Source organism: Sapajus apella, unplaced genomic scaffold (assembly GCF_009761245.1).
Source record: "Sapajus apella isolate SASKATOON/1434 unplaced genomic scaffold, GSC_monkey_1.0 scaffold3, whole genome shotgun sequence".
Classification (NCBI taxonomy): domain Eukaryota; kingdom Metazoa; phylum Chordata; class Mammalia; order Primates; family Cebidae; genus Sapajus; species Sapajus apella.
In genome coordinates, this window is record NW_022436943.1 from 26,553,197 (window position 1) to 26,576,867 (window position 23,671).

General features: G+C 43.0%; 1 protein-coding gene and 1 long non-coding RNA gene across 4 annotated transcripts in view; one reads left to right on the forward strand and one right to left on the reverse strand.

The window, feature by feature from the left end:
- Positions 1 to 19,939, reverse strand: part of NCALD (neurocalcin delta) — a 449,016-nt gene extending 429,077 nt beyond the window's left edge. For 2 of the 3 annotated variants that reach the window (XM_032245706.1, XM_032245734.1), the window contains exon 1: positions 19,877 to 19,939. The gene's annotated coding sequence lies outside the window, so the exon portion shown is untranslated. The remainder of the gene's footprint in view (positions 1 to 19,876) is intronic. The other variant, XM_032245750.1, reaches the window with a different exon arrangement.
- On the forward strand, positions 1,966 to 17,759 carry LOC116528518. Its single transcript, XR_004259075.1, has 3 exons — positions 1,966 to 1,976; positions 14,791 to 14,802; positions 17,680 to 17,759. It is a non-coding gene; the product is annotated as an uncharacterized LOC116528518 (long non-coding RNA).
- Positions 19,940 to 23,671: the final 3,732 nt, after the last annotated feature.

The window sequence follows — 23,671 nt, forward strand, 5'->3', positions numbered from 1 at the left end:
AGGGTCTGACTATGTCACTCAGGCTGGAGGGCAGTGGTGCAATCACAGTTCACTGCAGCCTCCACCTCCTGGGCTCAAGCAATCCTCCTGCCTCAGCCTCTAGAGTAGAAGGGAGGCACTCTGACTCCCTCCATGTTCATCTCACTATTGTTTGCAATTGAAAAACCTCAAAACAGCATGTAAAGAAATAACAATTGTTAAATATGAAAGTCACCATTACATGAAAAACAACAGAAGAGAAACATTTTGGCATCGAAGGGGACTTTTTTAATCCCTTAAATACAAATTTTTATAATAAGTGAAAGAAATTAAGGCAACTGCCTGAAAAATTTGATAGGCAAAATAAGCTGATAATTTGTTTAGTGGACATCTGGGATCATTGTAGCAAGTGGAGTAAGCAAAGAGATATGGTAATTCTGTCAGTACAAAGTTCTATCTACAAATACACACATGCACACGTGCACGCACACACACACACACACACACACACAAACTGCTACTGAACATCCGGGGTCACGTAGACTCAACCTATATCTGCAATCATGAAGACTTGCTGGTTTAACCTCCACAGGACTTGAAGTCCCTGATTATATACTTAGTCCCTGATTATATAGCTAAAAAACAAGCAATTATTTCCCGGTGAGTATTAAGATCACTGATATATAAACTGGGCATTTTAATCACTAGCTAAATAAACTGGGTTTTAAATCCTAGACACTGTGAAGGTTTACACAAAGCCTGTATGTAATTTGACAAAGTCATTTTAATGCCAGAACAGCTTAGACTTCAAATAGGGGGCAGCTGGCAAGAGCCCTTCAAGTCTTATCCTTCTATTTGATCAAAAATTAAAGACAAAACCATCCTGTGATTGGCTTTCTCAAAAAGTTGCAAATCTTAATAACAACTTTTTTGACTTAATATCATCATCTTTCAGGATTATGACCTAAAAAAACCACAGAGGATGCAGGCCTATCCCTGCACTTTGGATTTCCTAGGTCTTTAAATTTGTCACATAAGAATCAGCCTGTGGTCCAGTCTGCTTTTCCAGTTACTTGTAATAGACCTGAAAATGTTCAACATTGATGTGGGTTGTTTTTGCATGGACAGTATCCATTCCCATTTTTTGTGGTACTAACACGTCAATTGTCACAGGGGACTACATTCCCCCATTCCCAGTCCATGTGCTTTAATGCACATGTGGGGAGTGGAAGGAGGTTTAACCCCTTTCCAGGGATGGACAATGACCCAGACCTGACCAATCAGCTTGGCTGAGCAATAGGCATGAAACCAATTTAGGGCAATGAGAATCAAACCTGGGAACTTTGCCATAACTATAGGGAAAGAGAAGCTCTCTGCTGGGGTTGTTCAGCTAACAGATAAGCCTGGAGCTTCTGATAGTATCTCAATATCACGTAGAGAGGACCTGCCTGAGGATAAAATCAATCCAGAGGAACGCAAAACCAAGAGATAGATTTCTGATAATATTGCTTGAGACCTTGATCCAGGCAAGTTTGCCTTTACAATTACCTGAACCAATTAATCTGATGTTTTTTCTAAGTCCCTTTGAATCAGGTTTCTATCATTTGTAACCTAAGGAGATATAGACTATATAGATATATATAGATTCTTTTAAGTTAAAACTTTGTAAAGATAACAAAAAATGTTTATCAAAGTATAAAATGAGTTTGTACCAGAGATGTTAATTTCTTGCTATGCACTACTTCCCATTCCAGTATGCACTCCCTTTCCCACAATCCCTTGCTCAGGAAAATGGCCACTAATGAAACTAAGATAAACAGCAACACAAAGGCAGGTAATTAGTTTGCTGCCCAGGCTTCAATAGCTTGTGTTGCCTGACTCCATGAGCTGGACCAATAGGAATCTCTTGCTTATAAATTTATGCCAGGACATGCTGAGGGAAATTGAAGTCTCATGGTGCAGCCTTATGGATTTGGTTGACCTTTCAAGGGCCATATGTAAGATAAAGAAACAGGATAGGAGAGAAAAAGAGGGGCTAATGAAGCAGAGACCACAGGACCTCTGAGAAAGAAAATGGCTCTATTCCTGATTTGCCAGTTCCTTGTTTTGGACCCCGTGAGGCCCAGCTGCACTTTGATTCACTGTCATGAAATCTTTTCCAGGATTAAAATAGTGGTTAGAAATCATGGTTCCAGAGTTACCTCCTGGGTGTGACTCCTGACTCCCACTTTTCACACACCTGCCTTAGAGGATATCGTCTATGCCTCCTCCTCCATAGTAAAATGGGGATAATAACACACTAACTCCCAGGATGGGCAAGAAGATTCTGTGAGATAATATACTCAGAACAGTGTCTGGCACAGAGTGAAGTCTGAATCAATGATAGTAGTAGTCATTGCTACAAGAACCCCTGTTACTCAAATTAGTTTGAGTGACATCCTAGTCCTTTACCACCAAGAGGGCCCATCTAGAACAACAAGTTTCTAAATGGTTAAGTATAAATATATTTTTACATAATACGTATAAAATGGTACATATACCTACAGCTGTGGGTAGCACAGGAAAGTGTCTCAGATGTGTGGACACATCCCTGTTCTTATCCTCATTCTGCACTGTGCCCTGATCCTCTACGGTCTTGCACTGAATCTTCAGGGCTGGTTAATTTCATACACCAGGGCTGACATGCCAGCCTCTAAGACTTCTCTCTTTGTCTGCAACTGCTGGAAGCTTAGCCTCTTCTTCAATTGCAGTCTACAGCTCTAGCTATTTCTGCAGCTCCTTGTTCTTGTAGGAGAGGTGTCCTATGTGTAATGCATGCACCCTGCAAAAAAATGCAGAGGCCGTGGAATGAGGAGAGTTTCTTTAGACCATCCTGTCTTTCGGTATGTAGACAACAGCTAAGCACAATCCATAAGCCTTCTCTCATTACTCAAACCACTGTCCTGTGATGCTTCCTGTGTCAAGTGGGCCCACCCCTTCTGAGGTTGGAAAGAAAATTCACCTGAGGCTGGAGGGTTTTGATTCTTCTACTGCTTTATCTCCATCTGTGAAAACCACATAAGTAAGTTCACAGACTTTGTCCCCCAAGTAAGTACTATTTAATCATTCTGAACTGCTGATGTATGCTCTCCAGCCCTTTAAAAAAAAAAACAAAACCCTGATTTTACTAAAGAAAGATGATATAAATCAACTTTAAAAGCAACTTTTTATTTTAAAAAATTCTTTATCCACAGCCTATATATGTGTGTGTGTGTGTACATACACATATACACAGAAATATTCTTCAAATCTGTTCCCCAAAATGTATTATAAATAAGAGGCACACAGTCCTAAAAAGGAACAAAAGTTTGATTTCTTAAGGAAAAAAAGTAAGTCTTTAACAATAGCCCTGATACATTGTTTTGCATTCTTTTCTAAAAGGCAATAATCAAGGAATTAAATCTATACTCCCAAGGTCTTTCTCCCACTCTTCTGGTAAAATCAAGGTGTGAATTTTTTAGTACAGTTGCTACTCTAAAAATCAGAGAACTAACGTATTCTTACAGCTACAGAAGAGGGCCAAGGAAAGAAGGGCTGGGCACATTCAGCACACTCCAAAGTCCCAAGCAAAGGGACATTCCCACGTGGGAATAAGCCAATTTTTGACTTTAGAGACAGTCCCTTGAGTTACAAGTTGATCATGTCCTAAGTTTCTTTCTAACCTGAAATGTTTAGAATTTAGAATGTATTCTCCTCTAACAGCAACATTGTAAGCACTGACTTATGTCACCCTAAAGAAAGCATTCCTGAGAAGTCACATAGTTTTGTCTTGAGGGTCCAGCCACAACTTGTGTCCTTCTTTTATGGAAATGTATTTAGAGCTCCAAATAAGACATAGTGTCTCAGTGCCTCTGACCCTACAGGACTGTCACCAGTGCCAAGACGCCAGTGGTGGCCAAGGCCTGTGTCCTTCCCCTCACCCCACCCACGGTGACCTGAAGAGGGAAATCTCAATGGGTAAGAGTAGAGGCAGGAGGGGCCCTTCCTGCCCCTGCTCCTGGTCCCCATTTGGCTGCCAGCAGAGAAGGCGAAAAGCAGGAACTGGAGGCCAGCAAGGTACAGGATGGGGGAGGGAAGGAGACTTGGCTGAGACTTGGGCAGAAAAGCTCCCCCGCTTCAGCTGGGGACTGTCTGTGCTCTCAGCTTTCATTTCCACTGTGGGTTGCTAAGTGCTATACATAATGCAAAAGTAAATAGTTACACAGCGCAGTTTGGCATACACAAAAACACACATCAATCAGCCAAGGGGGGAAAAGCACTCTCAAAGTTTCTAAGTTTATTTTTAGATCCTGGTTGACCAAATGAGTAACCTAAATGCCCAAAGGAAGAGAAGTTGGGGCCAAAAAGTGTAGTTATTTAGAAACAGAGGACACTGACAGGAAGATCTCTAAGACCATCTGAGCTTATAAAATATGCATCAGTCACATCCTCAGGTGTTTTAAATGCCTCATAGTAGTTCTCTGAATAGGAAATAGCATGCAATGCACTTGCAAGACTTGCCGGACAGAAAACGTCCTCCGACATTGCAATCACAGCAGCAGAGTGGATGCAACACAAAATATTAATATCCTTTTGTAAACGTCTAAGGACAATAGCAGGAGCTACAACAATGCTCAAGTCATTAGTACATTCCTTGAGGAGAGGAAAAGCGTTTTATTCACCTTGTATTTCCCATATCTGGCATGGTGCCTTGGACAGAGCAGGTTCACAACAAATACTTGTTAAATAATAATAATAATAATGCTCCTGGAAGAGCCATCAATTCTAGGCAGGCTTCCTGAGATTCTCCTCACAGTGACCAAAGTAGCCAACCAAGACTAAAGTTTCAAACACAGATTTACCACTAAGAAAGGCAATCAGAAGGATGACCACAACAACAGATAGAATTATAGAAAACAATGAATTATCGGATTGGAAAACAGGAATAACAGTGCGTGAATCACTGAGATTGGATGAGCCTTGTCCCCTGTAAAATGAGATCATATTTGTGGCTCTCTTACCTCATAGCAATGCAGTAGAGATGAATGTGAAATCGTTAGCAGAAGCACTCTGAGCTTCTCAGACTGCACACTCCCATGGCATCCTCATATTCAAGTTCGAGGCAAAGATTTGGGGTCTGAGGAATCAGGTTATTCTCAGTGTAACCACCTAATTCCAGGTAAATGCAAATTCTTCCCTCCCTTAGAAAAATACTCTTCTGATTACCATACCACTAGTTTATAGCTGAAAAAAAAAAGGTACAAATGAAAGGGATAACTGGCTTTATGGAAATAAAAAGGTTTTTTTTAAGCCTCATTCTATAAAGGGTGATGGGACAATTCATTAGTAAGTTAAAGGAGAAAAGCAATCAGTTTGGCCCCTTATTTCCTCCTCATCCTACATCAAAATAAATTATAATTGGATTAAATAATAATTTTTTTGAAAGTTAAAAATTTTTTAAAACCAGCAGACAGCAGAGCTAAGTAGCAAACCCTATGAAAGGGCAAAGCAGGCTGTCCCGTCAGTGGAAGAAATTGCAGGGAAACAGTTGCTCACTCACACATGTCAAACTATGTCAAATGGGCAAGCAATATACTAACATTTGGGGAAATATTTGTAACAAAAGTACCAAAAGTATTTTATTTTGATAAAGATCTTATGCCCACAATATATATTTTAAGCAAAAAATAAAGCAAATTACAGAATACTATGTATACTATGACACATAAGATCAAGCCCCCTTTGTATCTTTAAAATGAAGTGTATTTGTGTGCACACACAAGAAGAAAGGTAGGGAAATACCCGAGCCTTTAACAAGGGATCCCTGGGAGGAGAATTAAGCCATCAAAGCTTTTCCTTTGTGGATCTTCATCCTGAATTGTTTCTCTTGTTATCACAAGCATATATTACTTTTATAATTTGAAGAAAAAAATTTTTTATTTTAACTGATATGAAAAACATCTAAGGATAAAGAACATGTAACTGAAAATTAGGGAAAGAAGAAATGCAACTAGTATATAATAACATAAAAAAGAAATGTTCAGGCACACTAGCCATCAAAGAAATACAAATGAAAAGAAATTATTTTGGATTGCCTAGGACAGTCCCTATTTGTGCCTATTGTTTTGCTGTAATTATTAGAAAGCCCTCCCCTTTCACTCTCAAAAATGACCTGATGTGAACAATAAATTATATAGTCATCCTAGATTTGGCCAAGAAATATTTCTTGGCCAATTATGATGTGCTACCTACTAGGCTGGGCACTTAAATTAGTTAGTAAAAGTATTTTGAAGTGATGATGGTCAAGGCAGGGGAAAAGAAGATGAAATCAACACAGTCACACAACACGAATTGCTCTAACCCATTTGGAAAATTAAACTGACTTTTGCTAAAGATGTGTTAATATTTTTTAAATATTCATACCTTCAATCTGTTAAATTCACTAAAAATATATCCTAGGATGTAGTGTCAAATGGATAAAAAAAAGTTATTGTAAAAAAGTAATAATAGCAAAAAATGTATATACAGTGTTAATCAAAAGACCAGAAATGGAATGACTAAGTAAACTGAGGTATAATACACTCAATAAAATATTATGTATGCAATAAAGCATTGTCTACAAAGATTGCAGAATAAAACGTAAAATGTTTGAGACATGTGGTTAAATGAAAAAAAATTTTTTAAAAAGATAAATATGACTATGTAACTAAGAAAAAAATCTCTATGTTAAGTAATGAAAAGAAATACTCCAGGCTACCTTTGAATATTTGGAATAAGAGTAATTCTTTCTTCTTTCTAATCTTCTATATTGTGCATATTTTATTTTATACCTTACTTTTACAATGGTGGGGGCAATGGCACAGAGAGAACAGCACCAGAGGTCTGGGGAACATATTTTTTAAATGTCTTCCTGTTGCTTTCCCAAGAAACGTCAGAAGCTAGAATGGACTTCTGGTTCTCACTGCTTGTCCTTTGCCCTGGCATGGAAATGGTCATCATGTCCTCCAAAGGGTGAGGTGGTGGGAACTCAACATCATCGACTTCCCACATCCCCAGCCTCCACTTCCAACAACTGAGGGAATTTAGATCATATGTCTAAAGAGACATGGTGTGTGTGTGTGTGTGTGTGTGTGTGTGTGTGTGTGTGTGGTGTGCACATATGTGTCTGAGTGTTGCTTCCTCTCTCCTTCCCCTATCCTCAAGGGCAGCAAGACAAACTCCAGAGCAATGGTGCAACAATCTGCCTTTAAAAATACAACAACAATGTAAAAGAGCGAGAACCAAAGGAACTCCAGCCAGAACAATACCCCAATATTAAATAGTTTTAAATAACAACACATTAAAGTCCGTCTCTTCTCTCAAACTTGCCATATAATCCCAATTACTCATCTCAGATCTCTACCTGTAGTATTTAAGGCCCTATCTCAAGGAATTAGGCTAAGCATTTCCCCTTCAAGCACATGCAACAGTCAGATAAATGTTCAAAATCTCTTACATAACACTACAGTTATGTATCACACACAAATGATACAGGTATCTTCACAAACATCTTTATGTAAAAATAGGGGAAGAAAAGACCCCAAATATTAACTCTGACTGACTTTGAACATTTGAATTATAGGTGATAACACTACAGTTATGTTCCTAAAACTCTTCGGGTAAATTAGAAATTTTAATTTCAATAAATACACCCAAGGATGTTTGCCACTGAAAGAAATTCTCTGAAATGTTTACAAAAAACAAAAACATTTTAGTAAAGAAAATAATGAACTCTCTAATTTATCTCTTTAGGAAATTCAAATATTTGTAATATCTTGTATGAGATTATTTTCTGAAAGGTAGGGTGCACCTGTGCCTTTGATATTGAGAAGCGGGGCAGCAGCACTTCTATTCATGAGATGCTGCCTCTTCTCCTTGCTTGCGTTACTCTACTTAACCCTCTCAACCTTCACAACAGCCCTGTAAGGCAGGTACTACTATTGCTTCCATTGTCACCTGAAGATACAAGCCCCAGGGGGCCTCACAGCTAAATGAGTGACCATACTAAGGCCAAAACCAGATTAATCCACCTCCAGAGGGGATGTACTTTTTCCACCGTAAAACTACAGATTGCCTCCACATTCTTTTCTTAAACCAAAAATATCCCTTGCCTAAGCTTGTTTCAGACAAACTGTGATTTAAAAAAAAAAAAAAATGTTATCAACTAACCAAATTGGCTATCAATACACATCTAGCTATTGTGAATGAAGAGGACACCAAACGACTATATCAATTTTCAAAAAAGTTATCCAGTCCCCAAATTAGAACTACAGGAAGAAAGCTGCTAAAGTTTAAATATGGTTGTTTGCCTCCACCAAATCTTATGTTGAAATCCGATCCCCATTGTTGGAGGTGGGACCTAAAGGAAGGTGCCTGGGTTATGGGGAGGTGGGTCCCTCATGAACAGATTAACACCCTCCCTGGGTGGAGGAGGGAGGTGAGTGAGTTCTCACTCTATTAGTTCAGTGGAGAGCTGATTATTAAGAGCCTGGCACCTCCCCTTCCCTTGGTTCCTCTCTGGCCATGTGATCTCTGCACATGCCAGCTTCCCTTCACTTTCCATCATTAATGGAAGCAGCCTGAGGCTCTCAAAAGATGCCCAATCTTGAATTTTTCCAGTCATCAGAATTATGAGCCAAATAAACCTTTTTCCTTTTTTTCTTTTTTCTTTCTTTTTTTCTTGAGATAGAGCCTCACTCTGTCGCCCAGGCTGGAGTACAGTGGTGCAATCTCGGCTCACTGCAACCTCCACCTCCTGGGTTCAAGCAATTCTCCTGCCTCAGCCTCCCGAGTAGCTGGGATTACAGGCGTGTGCCACCACACCCAGCTAATGTTTTGTATTTTTAATATAGACAGAGTTTCACCATGTTGGCCAGGCTGGTCTCGAACTCCTGACCTCTGATCCACTTGCCTTGGCCTCCCAAAATGCTGGGATTACAGGAGTGAGCCACAGCACCTGGCCCATAGCCTTTTTTTCTTTATAAATTACCCAGTCTCGGGTACTCTGTTATAGCAATGCAAAACGAACTAAGACAGAAGCTATGCATGCCCTTCAGACAATGGAAACAGAAAAAAAAATAAACCAATTAAATGGTCTAGGGGAGAAAAATAAAGGTATAGACAGGCCTAAAAATAGTTTCCACCTTATCTCTGTTTTAATTATAGCAGATTAGCACATATTCTCTTGGAAATGTCACCCAGGCAACCAGAAATACAAAGACAAAGGTGTTCCAAAAAATATATGTATATAAATCTATTTTTGCCATCTTTTGAGCATAAATGATCACTATTGCAAGAAAGACAATAATTAGGAGATTATCTTTTTTTTAAAGTAAGCACAGAAGAAAGTTTCTAAATACGTACCTAGTGTAAAGTAGGGTAACAAAGTATAAAAGTAGTTCTCTACCTGATAAGAGGCCCTGGCCCATTGCCTCAAATTCAGGCCAACAATCTATTAGGCATATTAAACATATTTTTCCCTGTGTTTTTCAAATCTCATGTTTTTATCTCATAAACCAGGGGCAGACTAATACAAAATATGGTAAGCTGGCAAATTTTAAACATGTATTTTGAAAACTGCCTTAAGTCCCCCTTAAGTAGAATAATTATGTTTCTGTTTACCTGGCTTGCCTAGGACAGTCCCCATTTGTGCCTGCCGTTTTGCTGTAATTACTGGAAAGCACTTCCCTTTCACTCTCAAAAATGTCCTGATGTGAACAATAAACTATATAGTCCTCTTATATGTAGCCAAGAAATATTTCTTGGCCAGTTAGGATGTGTTACCTACTGGATTGGGCACTTAAGTTTGTTTAGATTCATTTTAAAAAGATATATAAGATAGGAGCAATTTCAGAACAATCTAGTTGAAAAGACAGAAGTAACACCCCGAACATCAGTGAATCAGTGAAAACTTGATAATCATTGGTGTAGTCGGTCCCTTAGTTCAGATGAGAGAAAAGTAGCAAGTGAATCCCCCTGGAGGGGGTCACTCCATGGACTAATGCTAAAAGCAACAATTCCTCTTGAGCACTTACTGTGTGCCAGGCACTTTGATCAGCATGATGCCCACATGATCTCACTTCATGCTCAAAACAGCCCTGTAAGTGAAGGTCTGTCTCACCCATTTTATGAATGAGATGACTTGCCCAAAGTCAGGCCAGAGAATGCTAATGTCTAGCTCTCAAACACATGTTCTCCACCCCTGTAGATGTGGATGACCTGCCTTCTGATTGCCCATCCCTACCAGGAGCTGGCCCAGCCATCAGCTTCTCTCTTTCTGCCCTGCAGCAGAGCAAGATGTGGCCAAACTCTGGACAAGGGTTACCAAATCAGTGAGAACCCAACCATAAAACTAAAGAGGCTGCTCTTGCATCCTACGGAGGAGTCCCATTGAAGAAGCTATTGGGAAGAAAGTCATAAAGGGGTTCAGGAATGCAATGAAGGATGATGCAAGACTCTAAGGCTAGTAATAGCAGGAAGCCATGATCACCCTAGCCCTGAAGGTGCAAGGGAAGGAAGTGGCTAAAGGAACGTTCCACAGAGGGTGGCGATATGGAGAGAGAAGCTGGCAGCCACTGTGGTCTTTAGCATACACACACCAAGCTGCAGCGTGCAACCAGCAGAGGGACAGGGGAATCAATACCCTACCTCACTCTCTTCCCACCCTCACATCTCCTGTTGATTCCTGGCCAAATTATACCAGAAGTCAAAAGAAAAGGTGGTTATTGATGACGGTGGTAGAGGTCGCCTCTTGGGGCACAGAGCCAGGTGGAGAAGGGAGCCAGGGACGTGGAAGGGCCAAAGGGAGATATCCAGGCCACTTACTGCCCTTGCCCTACAGAAGAGCTGTGCTCCAATAAAGGCAGAGGAAAGTGCTTGGCCACTCTTTGGGAGTTAAAGTGCCAGGTAGGCAAAAGGACACCATCCTCAGCATATATGCAAAGCCAGGGCCAGTTTCATGGGCATATGACCTGTGCCATCACACAAACCCCATGCTCAGCAGGGCCCCACACTGGCATCAATCCTCCGCCAGCACCATCTTGAAATTCTTAACTTTTTTAAACAAAGTTGCCACACTCATTTTTCTCTGAGCCTCACAAATTATATGGCTGGTCCCCTGCAAGGCAAGCCTTTCCTTCAGGTAGTGAGACTAAATTCTGCAGGTATCACAGTATTCTGATACACAGTTCAAAGCAAAAGGATCCAAAGTTAATATTAACCAGGGTAACAGTGATACAGTAGGATAGGTAACATGAAGGAGCGTTTTACTTTTTTTTCTTTCCTTCCTCTCTTTTGAAGTCAAACTGTAAAGCAGCTGAGAAACCAAAATTAGCTGCCCCCTAGAGAGAAACAGACCTTAATTACAACTGCCTCTCCATAGCACAGACTGAATGGATTTTGGCTCTTCCCCAGTTAATGCGATCAATGCAGACAATAAAACAGAATAATTGATGCCCTGGAGTGGACTTTTCTGATACAACTCATTTGATGGGCTACAGTCATCGAATTCGCCAGGCCATTGCCAAAGCCACTCTTTACCCCGCCCTATGTGCCCAATGTACACAGGCTCTAGTTTGGGGCTCATTGTTGAAAATACATAAATAAAAGACCCGCTGATGCACCAATGGCATTCACAAACAATATTTGTAGTGGATGCTTCCAGAAGCACGGGCTGAGAGACTTGAGTCTCTACTGCTTCTGCTTCCCTTTCATGAAAGACTCCAACATCCTTAGCCTTCCTCTGAAGAACTGCATTTCTAAACGCATCTGGGAAAGCCTCAGGTGAGAAGAGAAGGTTCAGTGGCAGCTCTTTTTCCCATTCATTTCCTTCAATGCCATCCAGCAAAGCAAGGCCCAGGAAACTTTTAGCTGAGACAGGGATCAAACTGACTTTTGACAGTCTCTTTCACTCACCCCATTATTTCAGAAATAAAGGATAGTAGATTTTAAGTGTTTGTTAATTTTGTTGTTTAAGGTTAGAATAAAATTCCAAATGATCAAATCAAAAGTATTTGGAAAAGCTCTACTACCTAGAATCCAGGCAGTAAATGAAATCTAGGAGCACCGTAACAGAGTCAGAGATTCCAGAGCTGCCATGTACACTACTGAGCTCTGTCATCGGTCAAAGGATGGTGAACCCCCAAAAAAGGTACGTCCAAGGCTTTTTTGTGTGTGTGTGGGGTGGTGGTGTTGTTTTGAGACAAGGTCTCGCTCTGTCACCCAGGCTGAAGTGTAGTGTCATCAACATGGCTCACTGCCGCCTCTACCTCCAGGGCCCAAGAGATTCTCCTACCAAAGTCCAGCCTTCTAAGTAGCTGGAACCGCAGGTGCAAGCCAAGAGGCCTAATTTTTATTTTATTTTTATTTTTATTATTATTGTAGAGATGAAGCCTCACCTTGTTGGCCAGGCTGGTCTTGAACTCCTGGGCTCAAGCAATCTTCCTGCCTCAGCCTCCCAAAGTGCTGGGATTACAGACGTGAGCCACCACGCCCGCCATAACCAAGCTTTAACCCTTGGAATCAGTGAATATGACCTTATTTGGAAAAAGGGTCTTTGCAGATGTGATAAAGGATCTTGAAATAAAATCATTCTGGATCATGCAGGTGGGTTCTAAATGCAATGACAAATGTCTTCGTAAAAGATGCACAGAAGAGAGATACACAGAGAAGAGCAGGAGGCAATGTGACCTGGAGCGCAGTTCGAGTGATACAATCTCATGTCCAAGAACGCTGCAGCTACCAGAAGCTAAAAGAAGCAAGGGATGAATTCTCCCCTAGAACCCCTGCAGGAAGCATGGCCCTACCAGCATCTCAGCCTCCGGAGCAGTGAGAGAATAAATATCTCTTGCATTAAACCACCATTCTGTGGTCATTTGTTTCAGTGGCCACAGGAAACCAATACAAGCTCACAGCCCATTTCTCACCTGTGGCCTCAGCTTCACAGTCTCCAGCCAGGGACTACAGGAAGCCTTCCAAAGCAGCCCCAGTCTGTGTTCACAGTGGATCTAGTTCTGGCCCCAGATGAGTCTAATCCCTTTCCCTCAGTGTAGTACTTTCATGCCTGTGAAGAAAAGAATATAAAACTCCCACAGAGTGATTCCAGGCCAGATAGCCTCAGCTACTGTTCTCGGCATCCGCCAGCTCATGAGAAATCCCCTTAACTTGTACCAGCCAGGGCAGCACAGAGGGAACTATCCTCTCCCTTACCTTGAACAGTGTTCTCTTATTGCAGCCCAAGGTCTCACTAATGTTTAAACAGTCAGGAGACACTATCGACTCCGTTGGCACTTTCAACTCAAAAAAAATAAATAAATAAAATAAGCTACATCTTTTTCATATGTAGCAAATATGATTCAAGGACGTGTTGTCACTCCCATCAAGTATATGGAAAATATTATTTTTATCTAAACATAATAAATCAAGTATGAAATATGCCTGTGAAGTATATTATTTTGTTTTTGTAAAAAGGAGGGGATCTGATCAGGCACCCACACCACCTATTGACAGCCAAGCCAAGTTGGTACACATCAGATTATTTCCAACCACCTTGCCATGTGTATACCTATGTAACAATCCTGCATGATCAGCACATGTACCCCAGCATCTAAAGTACAATTTAAAAAAAAAAGAATCAAAACACACAGGTTGGGGAAAATGTAACCTTCCAGACCCAGCTGCATAGACAGAAGAAATGTGCTGATGATTTCTAATTATTTGTCAGTCTCCAGATTTCATAACCTGTACTAGCTCCCAATGTTGGGTAAATCACTCAACCTCTCAATGCCTCAGTTCACTTACCTGTAAAGTGGGGATAATTAGAACACTTCTTGGAGTCAGCTGCTCCCTCCCTGCACATCCAGACCCTCCCTCCTCCTTTCTATGGACTACAAGATAGTCCCACATCAACAGGTTTTCTTGCTGTCTGGCTTCTGGCTAGTTTGGACAATTTGCAGGCACCAGCAACAGACCAGAGGGTGGAAGAGAATGGTTAGGGCCATATTCACCTGCATGCCTCCCCACCAGGCCACAATAGGCAGTAGTCATATTCCTCTACTGAAAACCACAGCTCCTGTCGGCAGCCCTGTCCGCTGACCCATTCCAGAAACTGCTCTCTCACCTCCTGCTGAGGTGCTTTCACAATAGCCAAAAGATGGAAGTAAACCAAACGTCCATCAACAGATGCATGGATAAACAAAGCATGGTACATACATGGAACATTATTCAATCTTAAAAAGGAAAGAAATTCTGCCCATGTTACAACATGGATGACCTCTGGGAACATTACAATAAGTGAAATAAGCCACTCACAAAAAAGACAAATACAATTTATATGAGGTGCCTAGAGTAGTCAATTCATAGAGACAGAAAGTAGAATAGTGTTTGCCGGAGGTTGGAAGGGAGGAGGAAACAAGAAGTTTGTGTTTAGTGGAAACAGAGTTTCAGCTGGGGAAGATGAAGAAGTTCTGGAGATGGATAGTGATGATGGTTGCATAATAACATGAATGTACTTAATGTCACTGAACTGTACACTTAAGAATGTTTAAAATGGGCCGGACGTAATGGCTCATGCCTGTAATCCCAGCATTTTGGGAGGCCAAGGCGGGTGGATCAAGAGGTCAAGAGATCGAGACCATCCTGGCCAATATCATGAAACCCCGTATCTACTACAAATACAAAAATTAGCTTGGCGTGGTGGCGCGCGCCTGTAATCCATCTACTTGGGAGGCTGAGGCAGAAGAATCACTTGAACCCGAGGCGGAGGTTGCAGTGAGCTGAGATGGCGCCACTGAACTCCAGTCTGGGTGACAGAGCGAGACTCTGTCTCAAAAAAAAAAGGGTTAAAATGGTAAATTTTATGTTGTGTATATTTAACCACAGTTTTTTAAAAGGATGTATTCAAGAAATATTTATTGCTTGCCTATGGCACAAAGCACTGTACTGGGGCTGCCTCAGGAAGCAAAATGCAAGACCACCATCACCTAGAAGGGAGCTCAGCTCCTGCATATTCCCCCACCTGCTCCAGATTCTAGTCAATCCCTTCCCTAATTATGTCTTACACTTTCATATTGGAATATAAATTCTTAAAGACGGGACAAGATCTTATTCAGCCTGTATCCCTACAACCTAGCAGAATGCTGAGCATGTAGAAACCACTCAAGAATTATTGGTCAAATAGTTGAGTAAAAATCCAGGCAGAGGCCAGGTTGCAGTGGTTCACACCTGTAATCCCAGCCCTTTGGGAGGCCGAAGTGGGTGGATCACAAGGTCAGGAGATCAAGACCATCCTGGCCAACATGGTGAAATCCCATCTATATTAAAAATACAAAAATTAGCCAGGCGTGGTGGTGCGCACCTGTAGTCCCAGTTAACTCAGGAGGCTGAGGTAGGAAAATTGCTTGAACACAGGAGGCAGAGGCCACAGTGAGCTGAGATCATACCACTGCACTCCAGCCTGGACAACAGAGCAAGGCTCTGTCTCAAAAAAAAAAAAAAAAAAAAAATCAGGCAAAGAAATCTATGTCATTTTTCTCATATCTTCTAGCTAGTCAGAAGTTAAAATTTATTGACGTTATATAGCTATATTTGTAGTAATAGAGGGGCTAGAGCTTCACACTAAACTTACTAAACTCACTTTAAATATTCTGTTCACAAGTAATTCTACTAAGTGTGTCAATTGTGGATTTCAGATCAGAACTCCACTGTTTACTAGCCATGTGACCTTGAGCAAGTTAGTGCATACTCCTAAGGCTGTTTCCCTTACCTATGAAGAGGGAATGCTAACAGTCCTATAGTGAACGTCGGTTGTTTTGCGATCCAATATCTGTGGGCTCATCTCATCTATGACAGTATAACACTGTTCTGCTGGAGAAACACCTCTGCTGCTACTTCTTAGCCTATTGCCAGATGAAACATGTGACATGTGACCAAGCCCAAGCCTAGTAACACGTGGCACCCTGGTCACAGGAAGAGACACAAGACCCCATCAATGCTGATGAGTGAGAGCAAGTTATTGTGAGCAATGCTGTGATGGAGACTCACTTTCTGGCTGGATTTAAAGCCCAGACTATGTAAGGTCTGGAGCTCTTCCAGCCATCCTACAATGCGATGGGGCCTCAATGAGATGGCAGTAAAAATGGTACCAACTCCATGAAAGCAAACTGACAAAAACAGAGAAATGAGGTCCTGCTAACAATGCTTGAGGCCTGAATCAGGCCATAGCTGAAATGTCTCCCTCTGGACTGAGGAGTTATCAGAGCCAAATAACATTTCTTTTTTTGTGAAAACAGTTTGAATGCTAGAGTTCCTGACACTTGTAACAGAATTGAGTCCTAAGTAAAATATCTCCTGAAAAGTTACTATAAAGGTTAAATGAGGAAACCCATGTAAAGCAGGGCACATAGTACACACTCAATAAATAGCAACTATCAATGTTAACTGTGGTGATTGCTCATTGTTAGGGTAGAAAGCTCCTGCCATCTAGGGACTTTTAACTCATGTGCTCTATCCCTGATTTCTGTCTTCATTATCTGCAAATGATATTCTCTAGGGAGGAATGATGAGGAGTATTTCCTAATCCCATTCCCTCACAGACAGACATCACTAGTTGACCACAGCACACTTTCTTGCTGAGCCCAGATCAAGCTTTGGATTCCTATTCGACCCAGCTTTCCAGGCAGCCACTACCAATCAGATGACATGTAAAATGAAACCAATTTGTCTCAGCTTCACCGCAACAGTTAGCGAAGTTTTTCTATAAAGAACTAAGTAGTAAGCATGTTAGACATGATCTCTATCACAAATTCTTCTCCGTGTTTTGTTGTGTTGTGTTGTGTTGTGTTTACAACCCTTTAAAAATATAAAGCGCATTCTTTGCTCTCTCGGTTGTACAAAAATTCCTGCTCTAGAGCTTTGAAACCAGACTCCAGGGCTGCCTCAGGGAAGCAGGCACCTTCCTATCTTCCTGTGCAGGGGTGCTGGGATCCCAGGAGTTGGAGACCTTGGAGTGGGTGCTCAAGTCAGAAAAGCACCCCGTGAACATATTGAGTGTCAGAAAAGGAACAGAAGAGCTTTGTTGACAGGAGGTTTCCTGTTATCATACCAATACCAGGCAATCTGAAATTCACACTTTGAGGGATGCTGTGATTCAAGGAAAAGCTATCAAACCCATGTGTGCTATGAACTTCACCTCTGCCTCCAGAACCAAATTCACTGCACAACCCTTTCAAAAAATTGGACCTCCATCCCCTACAGCCACATCTGAGATGGTCAACCTTTTTATGAGGGAAGTAAGGAAAGAGAAGTGTTCGGATCATTACACTTCTTCATTGTTAGTCTGCTCCTCACCATTAAAAGGACACCCCTAAAGAAGTTTCAAGATAGTATGCCACATTTCTTTTGACCAACTCTTGATTCCTTAGTATTTCCCAAGGTTTTTTATTGTAGAGTGTGAGATCTAAAGCTTGGCTTGGTTCTCCTCTCTATTATTCTCTGTGTTTGATTCTGGCATTGGTGAGAAGGACTGGATTTTGTTTGACTGATGTTCATTTATTCACTCAACAAACATGTACCTACAATCAGAATCCATCTCTCAAGGCACTTGCAGATAGGAAGACAGATACATAGATAATGGTGCAGAATGATGAGTGGCAGCATGAAGCAGAGCCACCTCAATCAGCTGGGAGGAGGAGTGTCATGCAGCCTGCTGGAAGGCAGTGTCGCAGCAGCTGAGCTGGAGAGAATGCACAGGAGTTGACCAGACAAGGAAGGGTGGGGAGATGATAGATGCTGAGACTCAGTGAGCAGGGCTACACTGGGGGGGTGAGGTGGAGTGGGGGAGGCTTGGGAGATGAGGTTAATGAGGAGAGAAGGGTGGGACCCTGAAAATCCTTGGAGTCTGAATTCTATCCTGAAAACCACAGAAAACCTCTAAAGGAAATTAAGCAGAATAACTGGCTTCAATTTTTGTTTTCAGAATGAGTGTCTACAGTTTGGAGAATTGACTGGGGTAAGATGATCCTGACTGGGAGCAACAAACTCAAAAGCAATTGGAACAATTCAGACAAGAAGTGCTGGGAATATGAACTAAGTCAGTGACAGCGGAACTGAGAGAAGAGGGCGTACAGCCACACTAACAAAAATAATAAGAGCTCACATTTATGCAGCACTTACAAGGCATGAGGCTTAGTGCTTTCTGGGTATTAACTCATTTTACTTTCACAGTAGCCCTGAGATAGCTTTGTTATCTATTATCAACCTCAGGCCTCAGATCAGAAAACAGAGAAGAGGTTAAGTAAGGACCCCAAGTTCCAGGAGCTATTAGTGAATGAACCACACAGCTCAAACCCGGCTCTCTGGCTAAGGGCCCACACTCCTAATGTCCATGTTGGCAACTGTCCTAGCACAGCTGTAGATAGAGGGTCTTCAGGACTGAACACTGAGTGGTTGAGACACGGGAGATTCTAGGACAATTTCCAGGGATCTGGCTTAGGTAGGTAAACATGTGAATTTCAATTTCTTGAGCCTCCTCCCCTGAAGCTCCTCCCTAAATCTGTCCTTCCCCTCCGCCCACTGCAGGCACCCACACTCCACCATCACACCACACCCCCTCTCCTTTGCAGTCTTTGCATTACTGCCTTTGGCCATAAAACACAGGGATCTCCCAGTTGAAGTGAAAAACCTCACAAGCATTTCCAATTAGGTCTGAGAAACCCCTGACAGCCAAGCCTGCTCTTGGTAATACAGCGGCTTAGGTCTATTATTTTCAAATCAGCCAAAACTGGGAAACTTTGAGCGAGGGAACTTGTGCGGTTTTCTTCTGACAGAGTGAGACCTTGGCAGCCTACTTCTGTGTTTCACCGTACCTGCCCTACGGAACAGAACACTGACCTTCTCGCGGGGCTAGTGTGTAAGCACAGAAGCCCACACAGCTGCCTCGCCTGCAGCCTCCTACAGACCCGCAGGAAGAAACTGACCCTGGCAGGAGCTCCGCAGAGAGCCAAATGGCATTCTTTCTCCCTGCACAAAAGTTAAAGCAAGCATCTGCAGCATTGAAAAAAAAAAAAAAAAAAAAAAAACTTGTGTATTTCCTGCGGACAGGGAGACCTCCTGCCCCTCCCGGGCTGATACAACCCACTTTGCACATCCTGCTTCTCTGGGAGCTAAAAATAAATCGGTATGCACTGAAAAACACTCAAACACATCTCCCCAGCACACCCTTCCCGAGTCCTCTAGGGCAAAAGACACGAATCTTTCAGGTCCTGAGTCCAAAATGCAGACCATTTCCTCGTCCGGGTTCAACCAGCGCCTTTCGGCCGCTCCCTCGGCCCCTTCCCCAGACGCCCACTCCCCGCACCCGCCTCCTGCGGCCTCTCCCGGCCGACTCCGCAGGCCCAGGACCCGGCGGCTGCCCTGGACCCCGGTCCTGGCCCCGGGGCGGGATGCTCCAGATGTCCCTGGGCCGCCGGGCTCACCAACGCCCCCTTCCGCCCAGCGCGCCCCATCCCGCCGGCCCCGCGCGCCTCTCCGCGGCCCTCGGCAAAGTTGCTCTCTCCTTTTCTGCCTCCCACCCTCAGGGTCTGTGATTTTGTTTTGTTTTCCCTCAGAGGCACTGGGGGAATGACAGAGGAATTGACGGGGTGAACTGCACCCAGGAGGAAGCTGCTGGAACCAGGTTCCCAGGACCGCGCGCTCCTCGAACCCACCCCTACGCCCGCAGCGCCCCAAGCGCGCGGGTGCCCCCAGCAGCAGCTCCCGGCGCCGCCACCCCCTGCACACCCGCCCCGGCTGCAACTCCGACTCCGCTCTGGCTCCGGAGAAGCGGAGGGAGGGCGCTGCGACTCACCGCCTCGGCCGCTCCCGGCGTCTGTGTCGCGGCGGGCTAGGCGGCGGCAGCAGCGGCAGCGCCTTCCCTCTGCCCGCCTCCCCCTGGACAGCACAGCCGCCAGCCGCGCCCCCCTCCCCAGCCTCGCTCGCCGCCTCCCTCCTCGCGGCCGCAGACCCCCTCTCCACTGCAGTCCCGCAGGCAGCCTCTCCGGGGTGGGCTGGACCGTGGGAGTGAGGGGGCCAAGCTGAGGCGCGGGGTTTGCAGGTGCAGTGGACGCCCTCGCCTTGCCCTGGTGCAGCGGCCGGGCGTGTCCCCACTGTGCCCCTTAGTCCTAGCTCATTGCCCAGGCCTCTGGCCAACCTGCACTGGTACTTTCCAAGGGATGCCATCTGTTTGCTTGCTCGGGTCATGGGAGGTCAGATTCAACCTACAGCACCTCCTTCGAAGCTTCAGTTTGAGTAGGGGCCTGGGGTCCCTGCGCTTCTGTAGTAAAGTTCAAGGCAGCCTTGCAAGGCGGTTGAAAAGCTCAGGTGGCCTCCTTTGGACTCATTATGCCACAAGGTGGGAGGGGACTGCTTTTGTCTAACCAGTTTCTTCTCTACCCAGAGCCTCCTGTAAACTGTCTAGGAAAAGCTAAAAAAAAAAAAAAAAATCCGGAGGAAGACATCTAAGGGTCCCCTCTCCTGCCTCCTCTTCCTCTCCTCAAATTTTTAGTCTCGTGTGGAGATAATGAGAAGCAAAATGTCTTGTCAATTCATTCACCCAATATTTATCGAGTGCCTGCTGGCTGCCAGCACCTGTTTCCTGTCTTGCTGTGTCATCCACTCATGGCCTCTCAGAAGTCACTGTCATTAACTCCTTGTGCTTGTCAGCCCAGGTGACATTTCCAGAACCCAAAGAAGGTCTCAACAGCAACTCAACTTTATTAGTTTAAAAAGTTGCTGGTTAAAAATAGCAAGGCTGCAAAGGCACCGTGACCTGACTTTCCTTGTTGTAATGATTGCAAAATCTTTTAACATGACTGGTTACAGAAAGGACAGTTACACTGAGGTCCAGACAGCTGCCAACTCTGATTTAAACATCAAGTAAAAGTTTCGTCTAGCCAAAAGCACCCGTTCCTACTTCAACTGGTTGCCTTCAATTGAAAAACAAAAATTTATCTGAGAGGCCATTAAACCACTATCAAATACTAAAACCTTTGCTTGCATTGGATTAGCAGATTAGCCCAGCATTTCCCTTCCAGGCCACACTGTGGACCAGGAAGAGAAATGCTAGGCTAACCTGCTGACCCAATGCGAGCAAAAGTTTGCACTGGAAGGTTGGAAGTTTTTGGGTTTTGGTTTTTTTCTTTTTTCTTATACTAGGCCCCACCCCAAGAGAGTCTAATTGTCAAAAAATCTAGGGTTCAGGGGTGTCCAGCTTTGTATGGGCATTTTTTTCACATGGGCCCCAGGAGATTCTGATGTACATCCAGGATTGGAAACCACCAGGGGATTAGCCAATCATCAAGCAGGGCCTAAGGCAACGGGACCCAAAAACCACAAAGTTTTGATGCAGGGAAAGGTCTGCACAGGTGTTGCAAAGTCAAATATCCCTAAGGGATAAAAGCGAGTGACAAAGAATTGACTTCAGTGGATATACAGGGACAAACTGAGAAGGGCATGATGGCCCTGAAAAAGGCAGCCTGGTTTTTCTACGTGGTGAATGAAGGTCCAATATGGCCATCAAGTTGGGGTATTTTGTTTTAGTTTAGTTTAGTTTTGTTACCCCAGCCCCCAAGAGAGCCAGAAGTCCATGTTTAATGTAAACTCTCCTAATTTTAAAATATCAGTAACTTATTTTAAAAATAGGCCAGGCACGGTGGCTCACGCCTGTATTCCCAGCACTTTGGGAGACAGAGGCGAGCAGATCATGAGGCCACGAGATCAAGACCATCCTGGTTGAGACGATGAAACCCCCATCTCTACTAAAAATGCAAAAAATTAGCCAGGTGTGGCGGTGTGTGCCTGTAGTCCCAGCTACTCAGGAGGCTGAGGCAGGAGGATCACTTGCACCCAGGAGGCAGAGGTTGCAGTGAGCTGAGATAGCACTACTGTACTGCAGCTTGGGCGACAGAACAAGACTCTGTCTCAAAAAAAAAAAAAAAATACACACACACACACTCACACACAATGTGCTCTATAAGCCAAGAAAAAAAGAATTTGTAGGCCACAAGTGGTCCCCTGGTCATCAGTTCATCACCTGTGGTCTGGATGGACTGCGTAGAAAGCAGTTAGGAAGACGGCAGTGCTTGGGGTGGGATCCCTTGGAGAGAGAGGTGATTTTAAAGTCCATTTCATCTACTTTTTTAGTGATGTGACTTTTCTTTAAGGATCTCTACTGTTAAAGAAAAAAAGAAACAAACAATTTTACTGAGGTATAATTCACACATCATACTACTCAAAGTATGCAATTTAATATTTTTTGCATATGCACAGTTAGTTGTACAAACCATTGCCATAACCAATTTTGGAACTGATTTTCATCACCCCAGAAAGAAATCCCATACCTTTTAGCACTCACTCCCTTCTTTCGCCAACCCCCAACTTCCAGTGACCACTTATCTATTTTCTCTATATATCGATTTGCCAATTCTGGACACTTTCTATGAATGGACTCACACAGTGTGAGGACCTTGTGACTGGCTTCTTTCACTCAGCATAATGCTTCCAAGGCTCTTCCATCTCGTAGCATACATCAGCACTTTGTTCCTCTTTCTGAACACATAAGATTTCATTGTGTAGCTCCATCACATTTTGCTTATCCATTTATCAGTTGACAGACATTTAGGTTGTTTCACTTTTTTACTATTATGGGTAATGCTACTGTGAACATTTGTGTACCAGTTTTTGTGTGGATGTACATTTTCATTTCTCTTGGTTATATACCTAGCAGTAAAATTGCCAGATGACATGGTAACTCCATGTTGAACATTTTGAGGAGTTGCCATACCTTTTCCCAAAGCAGCCATACCGTTCTACATTCCCACCAGCAGTATATGAAGGTTCCAAATTTCTTCCATATCCTCACCAACACTTGTTAATTGCACTGACAAAAATTATACCATCCCAGTGAGGGTACAATAATATCTATTTTTTTTCTAATTTTACTTTAAGTTCCAGGATACATGTGCAAACTGTGCAGGTTTGTTACACAGGTATACATGTGCCATGGTGGTTGGCTGCACCTGTCAACCCATCATTTAGGTTTTAAGCCCCGCATGCATTAGGTATTTGTATTAATGCTCTTTCTCCCCTTGCCCCCACCCCTGACAGGCCCCAGTGTGTGTTGTTCCCTCCCTGTGTCTATGCGTTCTCATACAATGGTATGATAATTGATTTCCATTTTCCTAATGGCTCATGGTGTTGATCTTTTCATGTGTGTACTGGCCATTTATATAACTTCTTCAGTGAAATGTCTATTCAGGTCCTTTGCCCATTTTAAATTTGGTTATTTATCATTTTATTATCTAGGTGTGGGAATTGTTTTATATATTCTGGATATAAGTCCCTTATCAGATCTATGATTTGTCAAAATTTCCTCCATTTCCGTGAGTTGCCTTTTCATTTTCTTGGTGGTGTCCTTCGAAGCATAAAAGTTTTCCATTTTGATGAAACGTAAATTATCTATCTTTTCTTTTGATGCTTGTACTTTTAGTGTCATGCCTAAAAGGCTTTGCCTAATTCAAGGCCATAAAGATTTATGCCTAAATGTTGGGCCCTGCTTTTTTTGTTTTTTTTTTTTTTTGGTAAGATGAAGTTTCACTCTTGTTGC